Source organism: Muntiacus reevesi, chromosome X (assembly GCF_963930625.1).
Source record: "Muntiacus reevesi chromosome X, mMunRee1.1, whole genome shotgun sequence".
NCBI classification, from domain to species: Eukaryota; Metazoa; Chordata; class Mammalia; order Artiodactyla; family Cervidae; genus Muntiacus; species Muntiacus reevesi.
In genome coordinates, this window is record NC_089271.1 from 97,772,282 (window position 1) to 97,794,068 (window position 21,787).

The 21,787-nt window shown below is 42.9% G+C and overlaps 1 pseudogene; it reads left to right on the top strand.

Moving 5' to 3' along the window:
* Window positions 1–2,300: 2,300 nt before the first annotated feature.
* On the top strand, window positions 2,301–17,393 carry LOC136154613 (bublin coiled-coil protein pseudogene; annotated as a pseudogene).
* The last annotated feature ends 4,394 nt before the right edge of the window (window positions 17,394–21,787 follow it).

Below are 21,787 nucleotides of genomic sequence, written 5' to 3' on the forward strand. Positions count from 1 at the left end.
CCCGGGCCTGTGGGAGAGGGGGATTGTGAGTGGCCTCGGCTGAGAAACCCACCCTGGGCAGTCTGACTTGGGCCACTTATAGGTCTCCTTTCGAGGGGTGCTCTCGGGCCTCATAAAGGAGCTCATCCTCAGCGGCCTGACCCCTGGCTAACCGAAGGAGGACGTGAGGTGTCTCCCCAGGGTGCAGCCAACACAGCTTGAGATTTCGGGGCTGACATGGTGGGGGATTAGGTTCTTGTGGTGTCCCCTCTGTTCTGGGATGGGGAGTCCCTGGTACACAATCAGGGGAACCAACTCACCTTGACTCCAGGCACAGCCTGAACCTCCTCTGTTCTCTGACCCGTGGACTTGGACCTCAGTCCTCTGCCTTCGCCTCTTGGTTCCTGGAGCCCCTGTGAAAGAAATGGAGGAGCACCTCGGGGGTAGAATGTGGCGCAGACTTGGGCCTTCTGTGCTGGTGGGAGGGGTGAACTCTGTGAGGCCCCCACAGTTTTCGGTGGGTGGTCCCCTTGGGGCTCCCTTGTAGTGCCCCCTTTCCCCTGGCACGGCCTGGACCCTCCCCTTTGGGGACCTGCAGGGTAACTGAGAACAAGACCTGAGTATGTACAGAAAGCACTGAGGGGCCCTACATGGGGTCAGACCTGCCCAAGGCCTCCCGCAGGTCCTAGGCTAGGGAAATGCTCGATCATCATCTCTTCCTCACGTCCCGCCTGGCCTCCTAACACTGCCCACAGAGTTGGGGGTCTGCTCAGTCCTGCCTCGGGGTCTTGGGTGTCCATCCTCTGCACATCTGAAGCCTCCACCCTCCGCCCTATCACCGCACCTCTCGAGGCTCCTAAGCCAGAACGGATAAACAGTTCACCCCACTCTGGGGCCTCCAAGACCCACCACAAGGGCCAGGATCCCTACCTGCCTTGGGGTCTAACAGCCTCAGTCCTTCCTCACATGGAACCTGGACTCGAGGCAGGACGAGGGATTCTCCCATTCACCATTTTGAGGCACTACCACTCTCACGAGATCCCCAGTCTCCCTGAGACCTGGATGTCAGGAAATGCTGCACGAGATTGTCCCACCCAAAGACTACCAGGGTCCTCTGTGTTCTGGAGTCTCGCTCCCCACAGTCCCCCCTCAGGGTCCTCACCTTGACTCCTGCTAGGACCTGGGCTCCGTCCTCTCCACATCTGAGGCCCAGCTCCTCCCACCAGGGCCCCAGTCTCTCTGAGACCCGGATGTCAGGAAGTCAGGACAGGCCTAGTGTTCTCTTCGCACTCCTGGGTCTCCCAGGGCAGATGACAGGGTGGGAATCTCTGGGGTCCCCTCAGTCCTCCCGCAGGACCTTAGCTTGTCTCCAGGCAGGACCTGGGACTCTCTCCTAACCCCAGTTGTGGCCTCGTGCCTCTATCCAGGTCGGCAGTCTCTCTGAGACCCAGATGTCAGAAACTGACATTTGGCCTAGAGAGCTAATTCCACATCCGTGACCTCCCAGGGTCGAATGTAGGGGTGGGGATCAGTGAGGTCCCCTCATTGGGATACAGGGTCCCCTGAGGGCTCTGACAGTGTACTCCCTTTGACTTCTTAGAGGACCTGCACCCTTCCCTCTGCAGGTCCTTAGGATAAGGATCCCACCCCTTATCCTAAGATCCCAGTCTCTCTGACCCTGATGTGGAAGTCAGGACACCCTGTGAAGTGCTCATCCCACCGCCATGGATGCCCAGGGCTGGCAGCAGAGTTGTAGAACTGTGGGGTCACCTGTGATCTCCCTCTGGGTCTTCATCCTGAGCTCTGGCAGGTCCTGGGATGTCAAAGTCCTCGGCAGAGACAAGACCCTCACACCAAGGGACTCACTGCCCTGACGCCCCTGGAGGAAGCTGTGGACATTCGATCAGGGCTCCAAGCCCAGGGCTTCTTAGTGGCTGAGGATGCCATGGGCTGAGATGATGTCCTGGGAGTCACTCAGCCTTCCCTGTGCTCTTTGCCTTGACTCTCAGCTAGTCTGGGCACTGCCCTCTGTCCACCTGATTTTGCTTCCCTTAGAGACCCAGGCCCTCTCGAGCCAGGACACCCAAGAGGGAAACCAGGGTTCGGGGGCTGATTCCCACAACCCTGCCGGTGTTGCACAGGGTTGAAAGCAGTGACCAGGTGTATGTTCTAGGGTCCCAGAGTCCCCTTCAGGGGGACCTTGACTCCTAGCATGCCTGGGCTCCTTCACACATCTGACTTGAACTCGAGCTCTGTGACCCAGGCCCTCACTTCTCCCGTCCCAGCATGATCAGCGATGTCACAACTGGATGTCACACCCCATGGTCACCCAGGGCTGTCAGGTGAGCCACACATGCATTCCCTGGGAACCCTCAGTCTATTTTGTTCCTCACCTGGGGTCTCTGCAGGATGTGGGCCCCTTCCTCTGTCCACAGGAAACTTGTCAACAGACCAAGCCTCTGATTCCCTGTGTTCACTGAGGAAGGCGGGTGAGGGGGTTAATTTGACAGGCCACCCTAGGGTCCCCAGGAGTCCCAGTAGGTGTGAAGTTGTTTTCTATGGACCCTCTGTTCGGGGGTAACTGGATCCCCTTGTTCTCAATGGAGGGGGCCTCCTTGACCCTTTAGAGAAGACTGTAGTCCCAACACAGCCTAATGGCACATATGCTTGATGGGGGGCTGCGGCATCCATGAGAATGGGGGAGCACAGAAAACCACACACCTTCTCATGGGGGTCCCGCACCAGGCAGCAGGTTTCAGAAGCCTTTTGTAGCAAAGACGTTTCAGCTGAAGAGGGTTAACAGCAGCAGTTATCTGTCCATCACCAACTCCTGAGTTGATTCAAACTCATGTCCATTGAGTCGGTGATGCCATCCAACCGTCTCATCCTCTGTCGTCCCCTTCTCCTCCTGCCCCCAATCCCTCCCAGCATCAGGGTCTTTTCCAATGAGTCAACTCTTTGCATGAGGTGGCCAAAGTATTGGAGTTTCAGCTTCAGCATCAGTCCTTCCAATGAACACCCAGGGCTGATCTCATTTAGGATGGACTGGTTGGATCTCCTTGCAGTCCAAGAGACTCTCAAGAGTCTTCTCCAACACCACAGTTCAAAAGCATCAATTCTTCAGAGCTCAGCTTTCTTTATAGTCCAACTCTCACATTCATACATGACTAGTGGAAAACCATAGCCTTAACTAGACGGACCTTTGCTGGCAAAGTCATGTCTCTGCTTTTTAATATGCTGTCCAGGTTGGTCATAACTTTTCTTTCCAGGAGTAAGCGTCTTTTCATTTCATGGCTGCAGTCACCATCTGCAGTGATTTTGAAGCCCCCCAAATAAAATCTGCCACTGTTTTCCCTGTTTCCCCATCTATTTGCCATGAAGTGATGGAAAGGATGCCATGATCTTAATTTTCTGAATGTTGAGTTTTAAGTCAACTTTTTCACTCTACTCTTTCACTTTCATCAAGAGGCTCTTTAGTTCCCCTTCGCTTTCTGCCATAAGAGTGTCATGTGCATATCTGAGGTTGTTGATATTTCTCCTGGCAATCTTGATTCCAGCTTGTGCTTCATCCAGCCCAGCATTTCTCATGATGTACTCTGCATACAAATCAAATAAGCAGGGTGATAATATACAGACTTGACGTACTCCTTTTCCTATTTGGAACCAGTCTATTGTTCCATGTCCATCTCTAAGCGTTGTTTCCTGACCTGCCTACAGATTTGTCAAGAGGCAGGTCAGGTGGCCTGATATTCCCAAGTTCATGGTTGCATTTTTAGTTTTCTGGAAATTCTTATCATGAATGTTGAATTTTTTAAAGTGCTTTCATTCATCTGCAGAGTTTGTCATATAATTTTGGTTTTCTCTTTTGGACTGGATCTGGTGGATTACACTGCTTGATGTTTAAATGTTGAATCACCCTTATATTCCTGGGATAAACATCAGTTTATGATATATTATCATTTTTATATATTGCCAGATCCCATTCAGTAATATTTGTTACATTTTTTATGTTTACACTCAATTTCCTTTTGGTAACTTTGTCATAATAACACTGATCTCATAAAGGGCCTTCCATTACTTACATATAAGTGGTCACATGCCTTACAAGGCTTTAGCTCAGTTATTACCACAAAACTGAAGGTAAGTAAAAGTTGTTAAATAAGTCACTCAGTGGAGAGTCTTTGTGACAAGGGGGTGTCTTTTCTAGACCCTCTATTTCCTGTCCTTTTTCCTTACCTGAAGAAAAAAAAGAGGAGCAAATTCAGTTATCTAGGAAATCCCTTTCCAGATATAAAAGTTTACGATGCCAAATTTACAGAATTTCAGAAGTGTCAGCTAAGTGTGACAGGTATCATGCTCAATAAAATATTTTTGTCCTGATAAAATTAATCTGGCTTCTTTATATAATATTTTGAGACTGTGATTTAATTAAGCTTCACATTCTCTGTCACTTAGCAGAGCTCTTTCTGTAGGACTAATATCATAGAAGAGTAGATTTCAACCCTGGTGTGTCTCAGCCTCTTGTTAAAAAAAAAAACCAAAAGCTGATATCCGTGTTTTATCTCTCTAACTCAATCTTGATTCAGTAGATCTCTGATCATATCTGCTTAATTTTTGAGGTATCATAGTTGCAAACCATGGTTCACTTTCTGCCCTCAGTTCACGTTGCTGCCACCAAGTACAGAGGGCGGCCTTTGGGCACGTTACTCAATATTGATAGTTCCTCGTCTGTAAAATCAGAATAGCTCCAAACTACTGGTGTGAGCATTAAATGAGTCACATGTAAAATGCTCAGAACGTGGTAAGTACATATAAGTGTTAACTATTACTGCTGTTTATTTGCTTGTTTGTTTGTTTATTTTTATTGGCACCATTAGGTTAGGTTAACCCAAGCCATTTATTTCCCATTTTTTTTTTAATTTTATTTTATTAGTTGGAGGCCAATTACTTTACAACATTTCAGTGGGTTTTGTCATACATTGACACGAATCAGCCATTGAGTTACATGTATTCCCCATCCCGATCCCCCCTCCCACCTCCCTCTCCACCCGACTCCTCTGGGTCCTCCCAGTGCACCAGGCCCGAGCACTCGTCTCATGCATCCCACCTGGGCTAGTGATCTGATTCACCATAGATAATATACATGCTGTTCTTTTGAAACATCCCACCCTCACCTTCTCCCACGGAGTTCAAAAGTCTGTTCTGTACTTCTGTGTTTCTTTTTCTGTTTTGCATATAGGGTTATCGTTACCAGCTTTCTAAATTCCGTATATATGTGTTAGTATGCTGTAATGTTCTTTATCTTTCTGGCTTACTTCACTCTGTATAATGGGCTCCAGTTTCATCCATCTCATTAGAAATGATTCAAATGAATTCTTTTTAACAGCTGAGTAATATTCCATGGTGTATATGTACCACAGCTTCCTTATCCATTCATCTGCGGATGGGCATCTAGGCTGCTTCCATGTCCTGGCTATTATAAACAGTGCTGCGATGAACATTGGGGTGCACGTGTCTCTTTCAGATCTGGTTTCCTCGGTGTGTATGCCCAGAAGTGGTATTGCTGGGTCATATGGCAGTTCTATTTCCAGTTTTTTAAGAAATCTCCACACTGTTTTCCATAATGGCTGTACTAGTTTGCATTCCCACCAACAGTGTAAGAGGGTTCCCTTTTCTCCACACCCTCTCCAGCATTTATTGCTTGTAGACTTTTGGATAGCAGCCATCCTGACTGGCGTGTAATGGTATCTCATTGTGGTTTTGATTTGCATTTCTCTAATAATGACTGATGTTGAGCATCTTTTCGTGTGTTTGTTAGCCATCTGTATGTCTTCTTTGGAGAAATGTCTGTTTAGTTCTTTGGCCCATTTTTTGATTGGGTCATTTAATTTTCTGGAATTGAGCTTCAGGAGTTGCTTGTATATTTTTGAGATTAATCCTTTGTCTGTTTCTTCATTTGCTATTATTTTCTCCCAATCTGAGGGCTGTCTTTTCACCTTACTTATAGTTTCCTTTGTAGTGCAAAAGCTTTTAAGTTTCATTAGGTCCCATTTGTTTAGTTTTGCTTTTATTTCCAATATTCTGGGAGGTGGGTCATAGAGGATCCTGCTGAGATTTATGTCAGAGAGTGTTTTGCCTATGTTCTCCTCTAGGAGTTTTATAGTTTCTGGTCTTACATTTAGATCTTTAATCCATTTTGAGTTTATTTTTGTGTATGGTGTTAGGAAGTGTTCTAGTTTCATTCTTTTACAAGTGGTTGACCAGTTTTCCCAGCACCACTTGTTAAAGAGGTTGTCTTTTTTCCATTGTATATCCTTGCCTCCTTTGTCAAAGATAAGGTGTCCGTAGGTTCGTGGATTTATCTCTGGGCTTTCTATTCTGTTCCATTGATCTATATTTCTGTCTTTGTGCCAGTACCATACTGTCTTGATGACTGTGGCTTTGTAGTAGAGTCTGAAGTCAGGGAGGGTGATTCCTCCAGTTCCATTCTTCTTTCTCAAGATTACTTTGGCTATTCATGGTTTTCTGTATTTCCATACAAATTGTGAAATTATTTGTTCTAGTTCTGTGAAAAATACCGTTGGTAGCTTGATAGGGATTGCATTGAATCTATAGATTGCTTTGGGTAGAATAGCCATTTTGACAATATTGATTCTTCCAATCCATGAACACGCTATGTTTCTCCATCTGTTTGTGTCCTCTTTGATTTCTTTCATCAGTGTTTTATAGTTTTCTATGTACAGGTCTTTTGTTTCTTTAGGTAGATATACTCCTAAGTATTTTATTCTTTTTGTTGCAATGGTGAATGGTATTGTTTCCTTAATTTCTCTTTCTGTTTTCTCATTGTTAGTGTATAGAAATGCAAGGGATTTCTGTGTATTAAGTTTATATCCTGCAACTTTACTATATTCGTTGATTAGCTCTAGTAATTTTCTGGTAGAGTCTTTAAGGTTTGCTATGTAGAGGATCATGTCATCTGCAAACAGCGAGAGTTTCACTTCTTCTTTTCCTATCTGGATTCCTTTTACGTCTTTTTCTGCTCTGATTGCTGTGGCCAAAACTTCCAAGACTATGTTGAATAGTAGTGGTGAGAGTGGGCACCCCTGTCTTGTTCCTGATTTCAGGGGAAATGCTTTCAATTTTTCACCATTGAGGGTGATGCTTGCTGTGGGTTTGTCATATATAGCTTTTATTATGTTGAGGTATGTTCCCTCTATTCCTGCTTTCTGGAGAGTTTTAATCATAAATGGGTGTTGAATTTTGTCAAAGGCTTTCTCTGCATCTATTGAGATAATCATATGGTTTTTATCTTTCAATTTTTTAATGTGGTGTATTACATTGATTGACTTGCGGATATTAAAGAATCCTTGCATTCCTGGGATAAAGCCCACTTGGTCATGGTGTATGATTTTTTTTAATATGTTGTTGGATTCTGTTTGCTAGAATTTTGTTAAGGATTTTTGCATCTATGTTCATCAGTGATATTGGCCTGTAGTTTTCTTTTTTTGTGGCATCTTTGTCTGGTTTTGGAATTAGGGTGATGGTGGCCTCATAGAATGAGTTTGGAAGTTTACCTTCATCTGCAATTTTCTGGAAGAGTTTGGGTAAGATAGGTGTTAGCTCTTCTCTAAATTTTTGGTAGAATTCAGCTGTGAAGCCATCTGGTCCTGGGCTTTTGTTTCCTGGAAGATTTTTGATTACAGTTTCGATTTCCTTGCTTGTGATGGTTTTGTTAAGATCTTCTATTTCTTCCTGGTTCAGTTTTGGAAAGTTATCCTTTTCTAGGAATTTGTCCATTTCATCCAAGTTGTCCATTTTATTGGCATAGAGCTGCTGGTAGTAGTCTCTTATGATCCTTTGTATTTCAGTGTTGTCTGTTGTGATCTCTCCATTTTCATTTCTTATTTTGTTAATTTGGTTCTTCTCTCTTTGTTTCTTAATGAGTCTTGCTAATGGTTTGTCAATTTTGTTTATTTTTTCAAAAAACCAGCTTTTAGCTTTGTTGATTTTTGCTATGGTCTCTTTAGTTTCTTTTGCATTTATTTCTGCCCTAATTTTTAAGATTTCTTTCCTTCTGCTGACCCTAATGAAAACACAACAACCCAAAACCTATGGGACACTGTAAAAGCAGTGCTAAGGGGAAGGTTCATAGCATTACAGGCTTACATCAAGAACCAAGAAAAAAGCCAAATAAATAACCTAACTCTACACCTAAAGCAGTTAGAGAAGGAAGAAATGAAGAACCCCAGGGTCAGCAGAAGGAAAGAAATCTTAAAAATTAGGGCAGAAATAAATATTTCCCATTTTTAAGTAGTTGTGTGCTGTGCTCAGTCGCTCAGTGGTGCCTCATTCTTTGTGACCCCATGGACTGGAGCTCACCAGACTCCTCTGTCCATGGGATTCTCCAGGCAAGAATAATGGAGTGGGTTGCCGTTCCCTTCTCCAGGGGATCTTTTTGACCCAGGGATTGAACCAACATCTCCTGTGGCTTCTGCACTGGTAGGTGAATTCTTTACCACCGAACCACCTGGGAAGCCCATCTTACTAGAGTAGGGGGTCCCCTTTAACATAGAAATAGATCAAAGACACATAAGTTCTGTGCCTGTTGAGCAAATATATGACCAAAGTGTTACCGTGAATTCAAGTAAATTGTATTTTACTTATTTCAGCAGCATCTGTATACAGTTAAGTCATTCTCTTTATTCAATACAAAGGTAATGCTTGGCTTCCCTGTAGATTTTCAGACCACTGTAACCAATCTGGATCTGCTCCCCACCCTTCTTAAGGTTCTGAATTTCACTGGTCGTGATCTACCATTCCAGACATATCAAGCTGTCTTGTATTGTCTCAACATGCCATCCATCTTCCGGATATCCTGCTCTCCTTACTGTACCATTCACCTCAAACACTCACCCATCTGCTTCTCTATTTAGAGTATGGAGTCATGGATGTCAACAAAAGCCTCTTAACCCACTGGACTGAGCTTTCCCTACAGTTGTTTAGTGAGGAGTCGTAGGTGCCATCCAATTAAGGGCTCTGCTCACTAACAGGAGCAACAATGAACAGGCATGATTGTTTTAATTAATTAATTTATTTATTTAACTTTACAATATTGTATTGATTTTGCCATACATTGATTTGAATCTGCCATAAGTGTACATGTGTTCCCCATCCTGAACCCCCCTCCCACCTCCCTCCCATCTCATCCCTCTGGGTCATCCCAGCGCACCCGCTCTGAGCACCCTGTATCATGCATCAAACCTGGACTGGCGATTCATTTCACATATGATAATTTACATGCTTCAGTGCCATTCTCCCATGTCATCCCACCCTCGCCCTCTCCCACAGAATCCAAAAGACTATACATCTGTGTCTCTTTTGCTGTCTCACATACAGGGTTATCATTACCATCTTTCTAAATTCCATATATATGCATTAGTATACTGGAATGGTGTTTTTCTTTCTGGCTTACTTCACTCTGTACAATAGGCTCCAGTTTCATCCACCTCAATTGAACTGATTCAAATGTATTCATTTTAATGGCTGAGCAATATTCTATTGTGTATATGTACCACAATTTTCTTATCCATTCATCAGCTGATGGGCATCTAGGTTGCTTCCATGTCCTGGCTATGATAAACAGTGCCGTGACGAACATTGGGGTACACGTGTCTCTTTCAATTCTGCTTTCCTCGGTGTGTATGCCCAGCAGTGGGATTGCTGGGTCATATGGTAGTTCTATTTCCAGTTTTTTAAGAAATCTCCACACTGTTCTCCATAGTAGCTGTACTAGTTTGCATTCCCACCAACAGTGTAAGAGGGTTCCCTTTACTCCACACCTTCTCCAGCATTAACTGCTTGTAGACCTTTGGATAGCAGCCATTCTGACTGGCGTGAAATGGTACCTCATTGTGGTTTTGATTTGCATTTCTCTGATGATGAGTGATGTTGAGCATCTTTTCATGTGTTTGTTAGTCATCTGTACGTCTTCTTTGGAGAAATGTCTGTCTAGTTCTTTGGTCCACTTTTTGATTGGGTCTTTTATTTTTCTGGAATTGAGCTTCAGGAGTTGCTTGTATATTTTTGAGATTAATCCTTTGTCTTTTGCTTCGTTTGCTATTATTTTTCCCCATTCTGAATGATTTTTTTAAACAGGATAGAGAGGTCAAGGAGAGCGAGCAGAGGGAAGGTTAGTGAACAGAGGTCTGTGGGCCTCAGGAGCCTCAGAATGCCAGCACACATTCAGGAGGGCACATTAGCCAGGACCATGGGGCACTGAGATGAACCCAATGATGCCAGGCCCTGGCTCCACAGAAACAGCTCACCCTAGTTACACTTCAGGGTCACTAGGTAGGATCAGTGGGCGTGGGAAAGGGCCACCCTGACAGGAGAGCCCAGGGTCAAGGGCCCACAGCACCCACCATATCCCCAAAGGCTATCTTTCTGAGGAGCAAGGAGAGGGCACAGAGAGACTGAACCATTTTAACAAACTATGCATAGGAGAAATTCAAAGAGGTTTTTTTTTTTTTTTAATTCCCTTACTAGAATAATTTCACTCGATTAGGCTAAAGTTGTGGGGCTTCTCTTTTCCTTCTTTCTGGCAATCCAGCCGGACGGAGGCTTGTGTGGACAGCAAACAAAGGAACGCTTAGAGAAAAACAATGCTACATTTTTCTTTACCTGCCTAAGTGCAGTGAGATTTAAATTTCAGCAATCCTCTATGACTCTTTTAACAGCAGCATAAGTGTTAACTGCCCTGTAATTGGTAGAATACACTTTTATGTATCAACGCTCACAGACTCAGTTATTTGGAACACCACCACTCCCACCCCTGGGCGAGCTGGGAGGGCTGTACCACAGGTGGTTGAATTAAAACACCCAAGTTCCCACACAGCCTAAACTCTCCAATGAGTCAGTGTTAAGAGAGAAACGCCTTACTTGTCCTGAGGGAATTATTAGGCTGCCTTTCCCTACATTGTGCTTCAGTATTCCTAAACCCACCCCACTTTTCCTCCCCCTACACCCATAAAAAAGAGTTAGAAAAAAGTACATTCTGGATGACTTGATTTGACTTTCAGTTTGAATAAGTTACCATAATTGTTCTTTCTTCACCTGGAGATTACCCTTGACAACCAATGCACTCACTTCTTTCAAATGATCTACTCAGTTTATATATAAAAGTTATTTTGTATAGAAGAGGAATTTTGTTTCTTCACATTAGCCTAAAAACCTGCAATAACTCCATTTTCTTCTCTGAATTAAATATTTTATTTTAAAAGGAAAAAAAATCTGTTTCTTTTTTTTTTATGCATCCTTAAAGAATAGAATTGTAATTACATAGAGACAGGAGGTAGTTTCCTCACGTAGTGTTAAAGGGATTAGAGAGAAGATAGCAAATTAGAGGGACCCAGTGTGGAACTGCATAGGCAGAACTTCACAGCCTTCAGATATCAAAAAGCATATTAAAAGAACCACAGGACTGGGTTTTCAGCTTGTGAACAGAGACTGTAAGTTAATGAGTCAAGAGGACTTTAGAGGGCATTTCACAAGAATGGGTAAAAATGAATGGATAATATCATGAAATTAATACCATAGGACTAAGAATGACATGGAAGAATGGGGGGGGGAATTGATACAAACGGTGACAGCAGTAAAGTACTAAAAGTGAGGGCTTCCCTGTTGGCTCAGATGGTAATGAATATGCCTACTATGTGGGAGACTCAGGTTCGATCCCTGGTTTAAGAAGATCTGCTGGAGAAGGGTGTGGCAACCAACTCAAGTATTCTAACCTGGAGAATTCCATGAACGGAGAGGCCTGGTGGGCTACAGTCCATGGGGTCGCAAATAGTCAGACACGACTGAGTAACTAGCACACACACACACTACAGCAGCTCACCACAGACTGCAGACATCATAGAAGCTCTGTGGTCAAGGCAGGCCTTGGGCTCCCCCTTGAGGGGTGGGAAGAACTTAACCAGACAAAGAAAGAGCAGAACTTTACAAGGGCAGGAGGGAATAAACAGCTGTGGGATTCAGGCTACAATGAACGGACATCACCAGACTGGAGCAGAAGTTCTGATGGGATCATATGCACTGCACCTTAGGAAGGGCTGTGACAACCCAACTGGAAGAGGATGACATCGTTGGACAGTTTCCTTTTCTCCGACCATAGTTGATTCCAACTCTGAATAACCTAATCTTTGATTTGGTTTTAAAAAAATGTGGACCCAAACATTTTACCAGAGCTTAGAAGTTTGCTTATAACTCTAGTACAGAGAAAAAAGAAAAGATATATTGTCTCCAGAAGAGACTTGCAGTGGGTTCAGTAATTTTATCTTTTCATAGTTTGTACATATAATGTGGAATTAAACAGGTCTATAGCTCCCCACTGTCAATTATCCCAGAGGAATTACCACTCTCAAATGTACATGATCACATCAAGAGAAAAAGAATGTGCTGACAAGGCATGCTACAGTGACTGTCAACTCCACAGGCATGGCACTGTGCATGGTGATTGGAGCAACAAAAGACTGTGTGTAATATGCAGTTAATATTAGGAACCAAATTTCTTCAAAGAGTTTCATTTTTCGAACCTGCTGCAGACTTAGGGTTTCCCTGTAACAAGGTCTTCTCACGGGCATTCCAATCTGCTTCCTCAGTGGGGGAGGAAGGGATGGAGCCAATCCATTAGGACTGCTTGCAAGTTTACTGCAGATCCCCTTATGCCCCCATTACTCTGGGTACACCCATCAGGACTGCACACACTTCTGAGTTCAGCGTAGGAAATGGTTAAGAAGAGCTGCCAGAGAGTGCCAGTCCATGGAGTCACAGAATGTCACTGCCACTTTTAGCTTAATTTGACTCCTTCTTAGAAAGCTTTTTAAAAATGTATTGAAATGCTCCTTGACTTTTCCTGGGAAACTTCTGGCCTACATTAAAAGCATATTACATTGAGGAACATTTTCTGTACTCAGTCGAATGATGCATTCTATTTGAATTTGCTTTACCATGGCAAGGCCCTCTATGAACAATGGTGGTGCCAGTGGCACTGAATTCATAACCATTTCAGAGTCAATCTAACATGTTTATAGCTTCTGCTTATCACATCTCAGAAGGAAAGCTAGAATGACCTCCATCATTCCTAGGCACACTCTCTAGCAGGTGTTAAAAGCATGGGTGTGAGAGTCAAACAGACATGGGATGTGCCACACACCACATGTGTGACCTGAGACAGGTGACCTGATTTGTATACCTCAGTTTCCTCACTTTAAAATAATAGAAACTCGTTTATATAGTTCATTTGAAGATTAAATAACAAATATAAAGCATGTAGCATAGTTCTTGACACAAACTTCATTCTCTACAATTAACCTATTAGTGTCTTACTCTGACATTTCTATCTTTTCTAAAAGCCTTTATTAACTGTTCAATACTGTCTTTTTATAAACAAGAGTCATTCCTCTTTGCTATGGTTGTAGGTGTTTATCCCTGAATCTATTTTTCTTACCCATGAGGTGAGGATAATACCATTTGCCCTCTAATCTCAATGTATTCTAGAAACTGAATCTGCAAAAGTTACTAACTAAAAATTTTAATCTGGGATTGATTATACTGAAATAAGCTTGCTATGAATGCTGTGGATAAACAAAGGCATGTCAGATTCATCATATCATGACTCAAGTCTGGTTCCCAAATGTCCTCTAATGAACTCATTTTAACCATACAGAGATTCAGTGTCTTCATGTGATAGTGATACATGGGTTTTAATTTGCCAAACGTGCCTTCTAGATTATTTCCAGAAATGTCTGTTGAGCTTTCTCTTAGGAAGGTCACGCTTTAGCTAGAGTATAAGATGTCGGTTATTATTTTATTCCACCTTCAGCTAAATCATGTTTATTCCCAATTTGGATCATCTACTCATATCAGTTCAGTTCAGTTCAGTCACTCGGTCGTGTCTGACTCTTTGTGACCCCATGGACTGCAGTACACCAGACCTCCCAGCCCATCACCAACTCTCCAAGTTTATTCAAACGCATATCCTTTGAGTCAGTGATGACATCCAAATATCTCATCTTCTGCCATCCCCTGCTCCTCCTGCCTTCAATTTTCCCCAGCATCAAGGTCTTTTCAAATGAGTCAGATCTTTGCATCAGCTGGCCAAAGAATTGTAGTTTCATCTTCAGCATCAGTCCTTCTAATGAATATTCAGGATTGATTTCCTTTAGGATAGACTGGTTGGATCTTCCTTGCAGCCCAAGGGACTCTCAAGAGTCTTCTCCAACACCACAGTTCAAAACCATCAATTCTTCAGTGTTCAGTCTTTTTTTATGGTCTAATTCTCACATCCATACATGACTAATGAAAAACCCATAAGTTTGACTAGACGGAACTTTGCTGGCAAAGTAATGTCTCTGCTTTTTAAAATGCTATCTAGATTGGTCATAACTTTCCTTCCAAGGAGTAAGCATCTTTTCATTTGATGGCTGCAATCACCATCTGCAGTGATTTTGGAGCCCCCCCAAATAAAGTCTGCCACTGTTTCCACTGTTTCCCCATCTATTTGCCATGAAGTGATGAGACCAGATGCCACGATCTTAGTTTTCTGAATGTTGAGCTATAAGCCAACTTTTTTTATTCTCCTCTTTCACTTTCATCAAGAGGCTCTTTAGTTATTCTTCACTTTCTGCCATAAGGGTGGTGTCATCTGCATATCTGAGGTTTTTAATATTTCTGCAAGCTATCTTGATTCCAGCTTGTGTTTCATTCAGCCCAGCGTGTCTCACGATGTATTCTTTATATAAGTTAAATAAGCAGGGTGACAATATACAGCCTTGATGCATTCCTTTTCTTAATTGGGACCAGTTTCTTGCTCCATGGCCACATCTGTTGATTCCTACAGATTTGTTAAGAGGCAGGTCAATCAGTCTCATATTCCCATCTCTTTAAGAATTTTCCACAGTTTATGGTGATCCCCACAGACAAAGGCTTTGGCATAGTCAGTAAAGTAGAAATAGGTGTTTCTCTGGAACACTCTTGCTTTTCTGATATCCGACAGATGTTGGCAATTTGATCTCTGGTTCTTTTGCCTTTTCTAAAACCAGCTTGAACATCTGGAAGTTCATGGTTCACGTACTGTTGAAATTGGGCTTGGAGAATTTTGAGCATTACTTTACTAGCATATAAGTTTAATGTAATTGTGCGGTAGTATGAACATTCTTTGTTATTGCCTCTCTTTGGGGTTGGAATGAGAATTGACCTTTCCCAGTCCTGTGGCCACTGCTGAGTTTTCCAAATTTGCTGGCATATTGAGTGCAGCACTTTCACAGCATCATCTTTTAGGATTTGAAATAGCTCAACTTGGATTCCATCACCTCCACTAGCTTTGTTTGTAATGATGCTTCCTAAGGCCCCCTTGACTTTGCATTCCAGGATGTCTTGCTCTAGGTGAGTGATCATACTACCATGATTATCTGGGTCATGAAGTTCTTTTCTGTATAGTTCTTTTTTGTATTCTAGCCACCTCTTCTTAATATCTTCTTCTTCTGTTAGGTTCATGCCATTTCTGTCCTTTATTGTGCTATTGAGCCCATCTTTGCATAAAACGTTCCCTTGGTATCTCTAATTTTCTTGAAGAGATCTGTAGTCTTTCCCATTCTCTTGTTTTCCTCTATTTCTTTGCACTTATTTCTGAGGAAGGCTTTCTTATCTCTCCTTGCTATTCTTTGGAACACTGCTTTCAAATGGGTATATCTGCCTTTTCTCCTTTGCTTTTCTCTTTTCTTCTTTTCACAGCTATTTGTAAGGCCTCTCAGGCAGCCATTTTGCTCTTTTGCATTTCTTTTTTCTTGGGGATGGTCTTGATCCCTGTCTCCTGTACAGTGCCATGAAACTCGATCCATAGTTCATCAGGCACTCTGTCTATCAGATCTAATTCCTTGAATCTATTTTTCACTCCCAGCATAATCATAAGGAATTTGAATTAGGTCATATCTGAATGGTCTAGTTGTTTTCCCTACTCTCTTCAATTTAAGTCTGAATTTGGCAATAAAGAGTTCATAATCTGAGCCACAGTCAGCTCCTGGTCTTGGTTTTGCTGACTGTGTAGAGCTTCTCTATCTTTGGCTGCAAAGAATACAATCAATCCTATTTTGGTGTTGACCATTTGGTGCTGTCCATGTGTATAGTCTTCTCTTGTGTTGTCGGAAGAGAGTGTTTGCTATGACCAGTGTGTTCTCCTGGCAAGACTCTATTCATCTTTGCCCTGCTTTACTCTGTACTCCAAGGCCAAATTTGCCTGTTACTCCAGGTGTTTCTTGACTTCCTACTTTCACATTCCAGTCCCCTATAATGAAAAGGACACCTTTTTGGGGTGCTAGCTCTAGAAGGTCTTGTAGGTCTTCATAGAACCTTTCAACTTCAGCTTCTTCAGCATTACTGGTCAGGGCATAGACTTGGATTACCATGACATTGAATGGCTTGCCTTGGAAATGAACAGAGATCATTCTGTCATTTTTGAGATTGCATCCAAGTACAGCATTTTGGACTCTTTTGTTGACTATGCTGTCTACTCCATTTCCTCTAAGGTATTCTTGCCCACAGTAGTTAGGACCCACCCCCATCCCCCCCTCTTCCAAATCTCAGCCTGTTTCTCTCATAGCTGATGACTTGGACTTGCATAGCTAAGTCGGGTAGCTCACATCTTAATGGACAAGTCATTCTTTAACACAAGTAGGTCATAATACTAAGATAAAGAAGTAAATTACAGCTGTGATGACAGTACAGAGGACCTTCTTTGACCTCCACATCCTGAGGAACCCCTTGGGCAGTAGGTGACATATTCCAGCTTTGGGAGACCCCTAGACAAGTGTAGGAAGAGGTGAGTTTGCTGACAGCCGCAGCCTGTTAGATCTTTATGAATAACTGGGGAGAGACCCGAGCCCACCACCGAGTGGGCACATCTTCAATCAGAACAGACTCTGATAGTCTTGCTTTCTTTTCCCCAGGAGGACGATTTCAATGAGCACAAGGTTTTAATGACTGCCCTCCACCCTCCCTGCCTCGGCTGTCCGCACGCCCAAAGTACTGCCTCACTCTATGGCCACATGAGCCTTGCATGTGCAGGAGCCCTCTGTATCTGGAGGCCACGTGGAACAGGGTGTGCCTGTGGATGTCCACATGGAAGGCAAGGATGACAGCTTCACCCAAGAACCAGGACAGGCAGCCATCAACCCCATGTTGGACCAGGTCAACAGCTGCCTGGACCCCCTGGAGGAAAGGAATGACCACCTCCCTAGCCCCCTCCAGGAGTGCTTGAATCTAACTGGCAGGTACATCTTGAGTTTCAGCAGCCACTTGGGAAGGCCCCGAGTGATTGGCAGCCCCTAGTGTCAAGCTCACGTCCATCAAGTCGGTGATGCCATCCAGCCATCTCATCCTCTGTCGTCCCCTTCTCCTCCTGCCCCCAATCCTTCCCAGCATCAGGGTCTTTTCCAATGAGTCAACTCTTCGCATGAGGTGGCCAAAGTATTGGAGTTTCAGCTTCAGCATCAGTCCTTCCAATGAAAACCCAGGACTGATCTCCTTTAGGATGGACTGGTTGGATCTCTTGGCAGTCCAAGGGACTCTCAAGAGTCTTCTCCAACACCACAGTTCAAAAGCATCAATTTTTCAGCACTCAACTTTCTTTATAGTCCAACTCTCACATCCATACATGACCACTGAAAAAACCATAGCCTTGAACAGACGGACCTTTGTTGGCAAAGTAATGTCTCTGCTTTTTAATATGCTATCTAGGTTGGTCATAACTTTCCTTCCAAGGAGTAAGCGTCTTTTAATTTCATGGCTGCAATCACAATCTGCAGTAATTTTGGAACCTCAAAAAATAAAGTCAGCCGCTCTTTCCACTCTTTCCCCATCTATTTCCCATGAAGTGACGGGAGTTGGTGATGGACAGGGAGGCCTGGCGTGCTTTGATTCATGGGGTAACAAAGAGTCGGACATGACTGAGCAACTGAACTGAACTGAGTGAAGCCCTCCAAGGGACCTGGAGCCAGACCTCAACCCTGCCTGCCTGAGCCAGGCTCTAGCTGGCCTGCAGATGCCCTGGGGGATCTGCTTGCCTGGGCCATCCTGGTACTTCCCTTCATGGGCCTGGCATCACCTCACCTACAGGCATCCCCACCTAGGGTCAGGTGTTGGCCTGTGACCCACCCAACTTGCCTGCCTGCCAGCCAAACTCCTGGATGCTCCCCCCTCAACCTAGGTTCATTAAGTAGATTGAGAGTTATCTTAATATTCTCTGGAATTAGTATCCCTGCACCATGTTGCCAATTGTATGGCTATTTCATAAAATGTTGTCTGCCGGCTGCTCTACAAAGGGTTTGCAAATTTACTATTAGAAATTTTACACAATGTGTGTAGGGTTTTTTCTTTTTTTTTTTTTTATAAGCACAAAACAATTCTGCCATTCAGTTACCTTTTTGATTCTGTCCATTCATACTCTTGTAATGAGTGTTACACAGTGAAAAGTCAAGAGACTGTATTCTAATACAAAATGGACCAGGAGCTTATTGTGTGCTTCCAGATTTTTGTTCCCATGACTTCTGATGTTCTCCAGAACTATGCTGGGCCACTCCTTGTATCCTCACTCTTAGCAGGAACAGGAGATATCCCCAGCACCCGCACAATATCCAGGCACGTATCTCTCATCCTCATGAAGGGGCCAGAAGGATCACTTCACCTAGGAAGATGTCAGATTACCTACCATCTTTCTTACCTAACAAGGGGAAAACTTCAATTCCGGCCTGGAGACCCTTCACCCTGCCACCCAACTCCTTGTCGTCAATGCCCCAGATTACTGAGCCCAGAGTCCCACTCGGTACCTGATGTGATGCACACACAGAGCCACATCTTCATCAATCATACTTGGAGTCATCACAAATAATAACATCTACAAGTGGGAGCTTTTCCATCATACACATTTTATTGGAAAACAAAATTTTACAAATTCAAAATATTTTACACAATCTTCTGTTCCCCTCTGACGGAGTGGAACAGTACATATTCCACTTGCCAAGACTAGTGAGATCATCAGAGCAACTGAAACCATCTGTAAACAAGGCCTCTGGTTATATTCCCTACTGCAAATGACCACAGAGAACTCGCCATAAGGGTACAGGTTTTGGTAAAATACAAGTGAGCTGGAGGGTGAGTAATGGCTCCTACTTATTCCTTTTCCTTGAGTTACCTTTAGCACAAGTTCCACTGAAGCAAGTTCTCTGCAGCATGACTTTGACCAGGGTGTGGCAATCACAATTTGTGGGGGACAGACACCTGGGGGAACATGGTATCTCATGTTAGGATACTGGAGGGCAAATACAAAGTGACATAAGAAATAAAGGTTTAATTATCCCCATTGAAAAGTGAGAGCAGGCTTTCACCCCTCCCTTTGCTTTAAAAGGTTTACTTTGGAAAACTTGTCAGTTCTTTCTCTGCCTCTTTGCAATATGTGGAAATCGTCTTAAAAAGCTCAAAAAGCCTCTTGCCAATTTGACAACCCAGAATGCTCCTTTAAGGACCTGGAAGCAAAAATCCTTGCAAAGGGGGAGAACTAGGTAAAGAGAGAACAACTTAAGCAGTTGAAACCAGAAACTGCTAGACCTTCTTGACAATCAGAAAAAGAAATGACCATCGAAACAGTGCACCAAAGTCAATAAAGCTGCAGGAGAAGTTTATAAAAAGGTGAGGGCAGGCAGCATCTCAGGAGGATTACAACTTCATCAGAAGCAAGAGGTGTTCCTTCTCAGAACTCCCTCAGCTTATGTTATTGTGCAACAGCATAAAACATTATAAACCATATTAAACGGTGCACAGAAAGAGCAGCAGTAGCAAGGGGAAGGGTTTCTTATCTCTCCTTGCTATTCTTTGGAACTCTGCATTCAAATTCCTTTTCTACTTTGCCTTTAGCTTCTCTTCTTTTCTCGGCTATTTATAAGGCCTCCTCAGAGAACAATTTTGGCTTTTTGCAATTCTTTTACTTGGAGATGATCTTGGTCACTGCCTCCCGTACAGTCTCACAAACCTCATTACTTATCAAGGCATTATTCTCCACAATATACAAACAGCTCATGTAGGCCAGTATAAAAACAAAACAAAACAAAACTCAATCAAAAAACAGGCAGATCTAAATAGACATTTTTCTGAAGAAGACATGCAGGTGGCCAAAAAACACATGAAAAGATGCTCAACATCACTAATTATTAGAGAAATTCACATCAAAACTACACTGAAGTATTACTTCACATCAGTCAGAAGAGTCATCATTCAAAATTCTACGAACAATAATTTCTGTAGAGTGTGTGGAGAAAAGGAACAGTCTTGCACTGTAGATGGGCATGTAAACTGGTAGAATCACTATGGTGAACAGTAGGGCAGCTTCTTAAAAACTAAAAAAAGAATTACCATATGACCCAGCACCTCACTGGTGGGCATATTCCTGGAGAAAACTTTAATTCCAAAAGATGAATGCACTCCAATCTTCATTGTAGCACTCTTTACCATGGCCAAGATATTCAACATTTTTAATCATAGAAAAAATGGAATAAAAGAAAAACAAAATCTTGAAGCAAACAATCTCTAAACAGGGGATAAAATTACTAGGTATTTGTAAAAGTAAATGCTTAACATTAATCAAACAAAGCAAGAATCAAGTATCAAAACCAAGTTGTATGTTAGCATTCAAATAGCAGAAAAGATGATTTTATACTAAAGGAAGAAGCATACCCTCAACTCCCCGTCCCAGAACTTGGAATTCTGAGCCAATGGTAAAGTGAGGTCATGGGTAATTTTTTCTTTCTTTGTATTTTTTTCTGGCAACTTTATGTTTTCTGTTATGAGCATGTATCAATTTTTACTAAAGGTATACAGTATCTTTTCCAACATGTGTAGAATACATCTGGATTTTATAAATTACATTGATAAGTATTCTTCTGTTTCTCCATGAAAGGACAGCAAAAGCACAGTAAATATTTATTCATACACGCATATACATATGAGAGAATACATCTGGATTTTATAAATTGCATTCATAATCATTCTTCTATTTCTCCACGAGAGGGCAGCAGAAGCACAAAAAAATATTTATTCTACCCCACATGAACTCTGTAGAGTCCCTTGGACTGCAAGGAGCTCAAACCAGTCAATCTTAAAGGAAGTCAGTCCTGAATATTCATTGGAAGGACTGATGCTGAAGCTGAAACTTCAATTCTTTGGCCACCTGATGTAAAGAACTGACTCATTAGAAAAGACTCTGATGCTGGGAAATACTGAAGGCAGGAGGAGAAGAGAACAACAGAGGATGAGATGGTCGGATGGCATCACCCATTTGATGGACCTGAGTTTGAGAAAGCTCCAGGAGTTGGTGATGGATAGGGAAGCCTGGCATACTACAGTCCATGGGGTCGCAAAGAGTTAGACATGACTGAGTGACTGAACTGAACTGACTGACATATATATATATATATATATATGTAATCCTAATACATCCTCAAAAGGGACGTACTATACCAAGAGTGGTATACTAAACACATTTTAATAATATATTCGTAAAAATAACCACAGATTAATACCTCTATGTCTGGTTAAAAGCATCCAAGAATCTGTACAGCTACAACAATAAGGCCATTTGAGGCAACATGCATGGACCAAGATGATCATACTAAGTGAAGTGACACTTCACTTAGTAACAAACACCAAATATCACTTAAATGTGAAATCGAAGATATGACACAAATGAACATATGCATGAAAC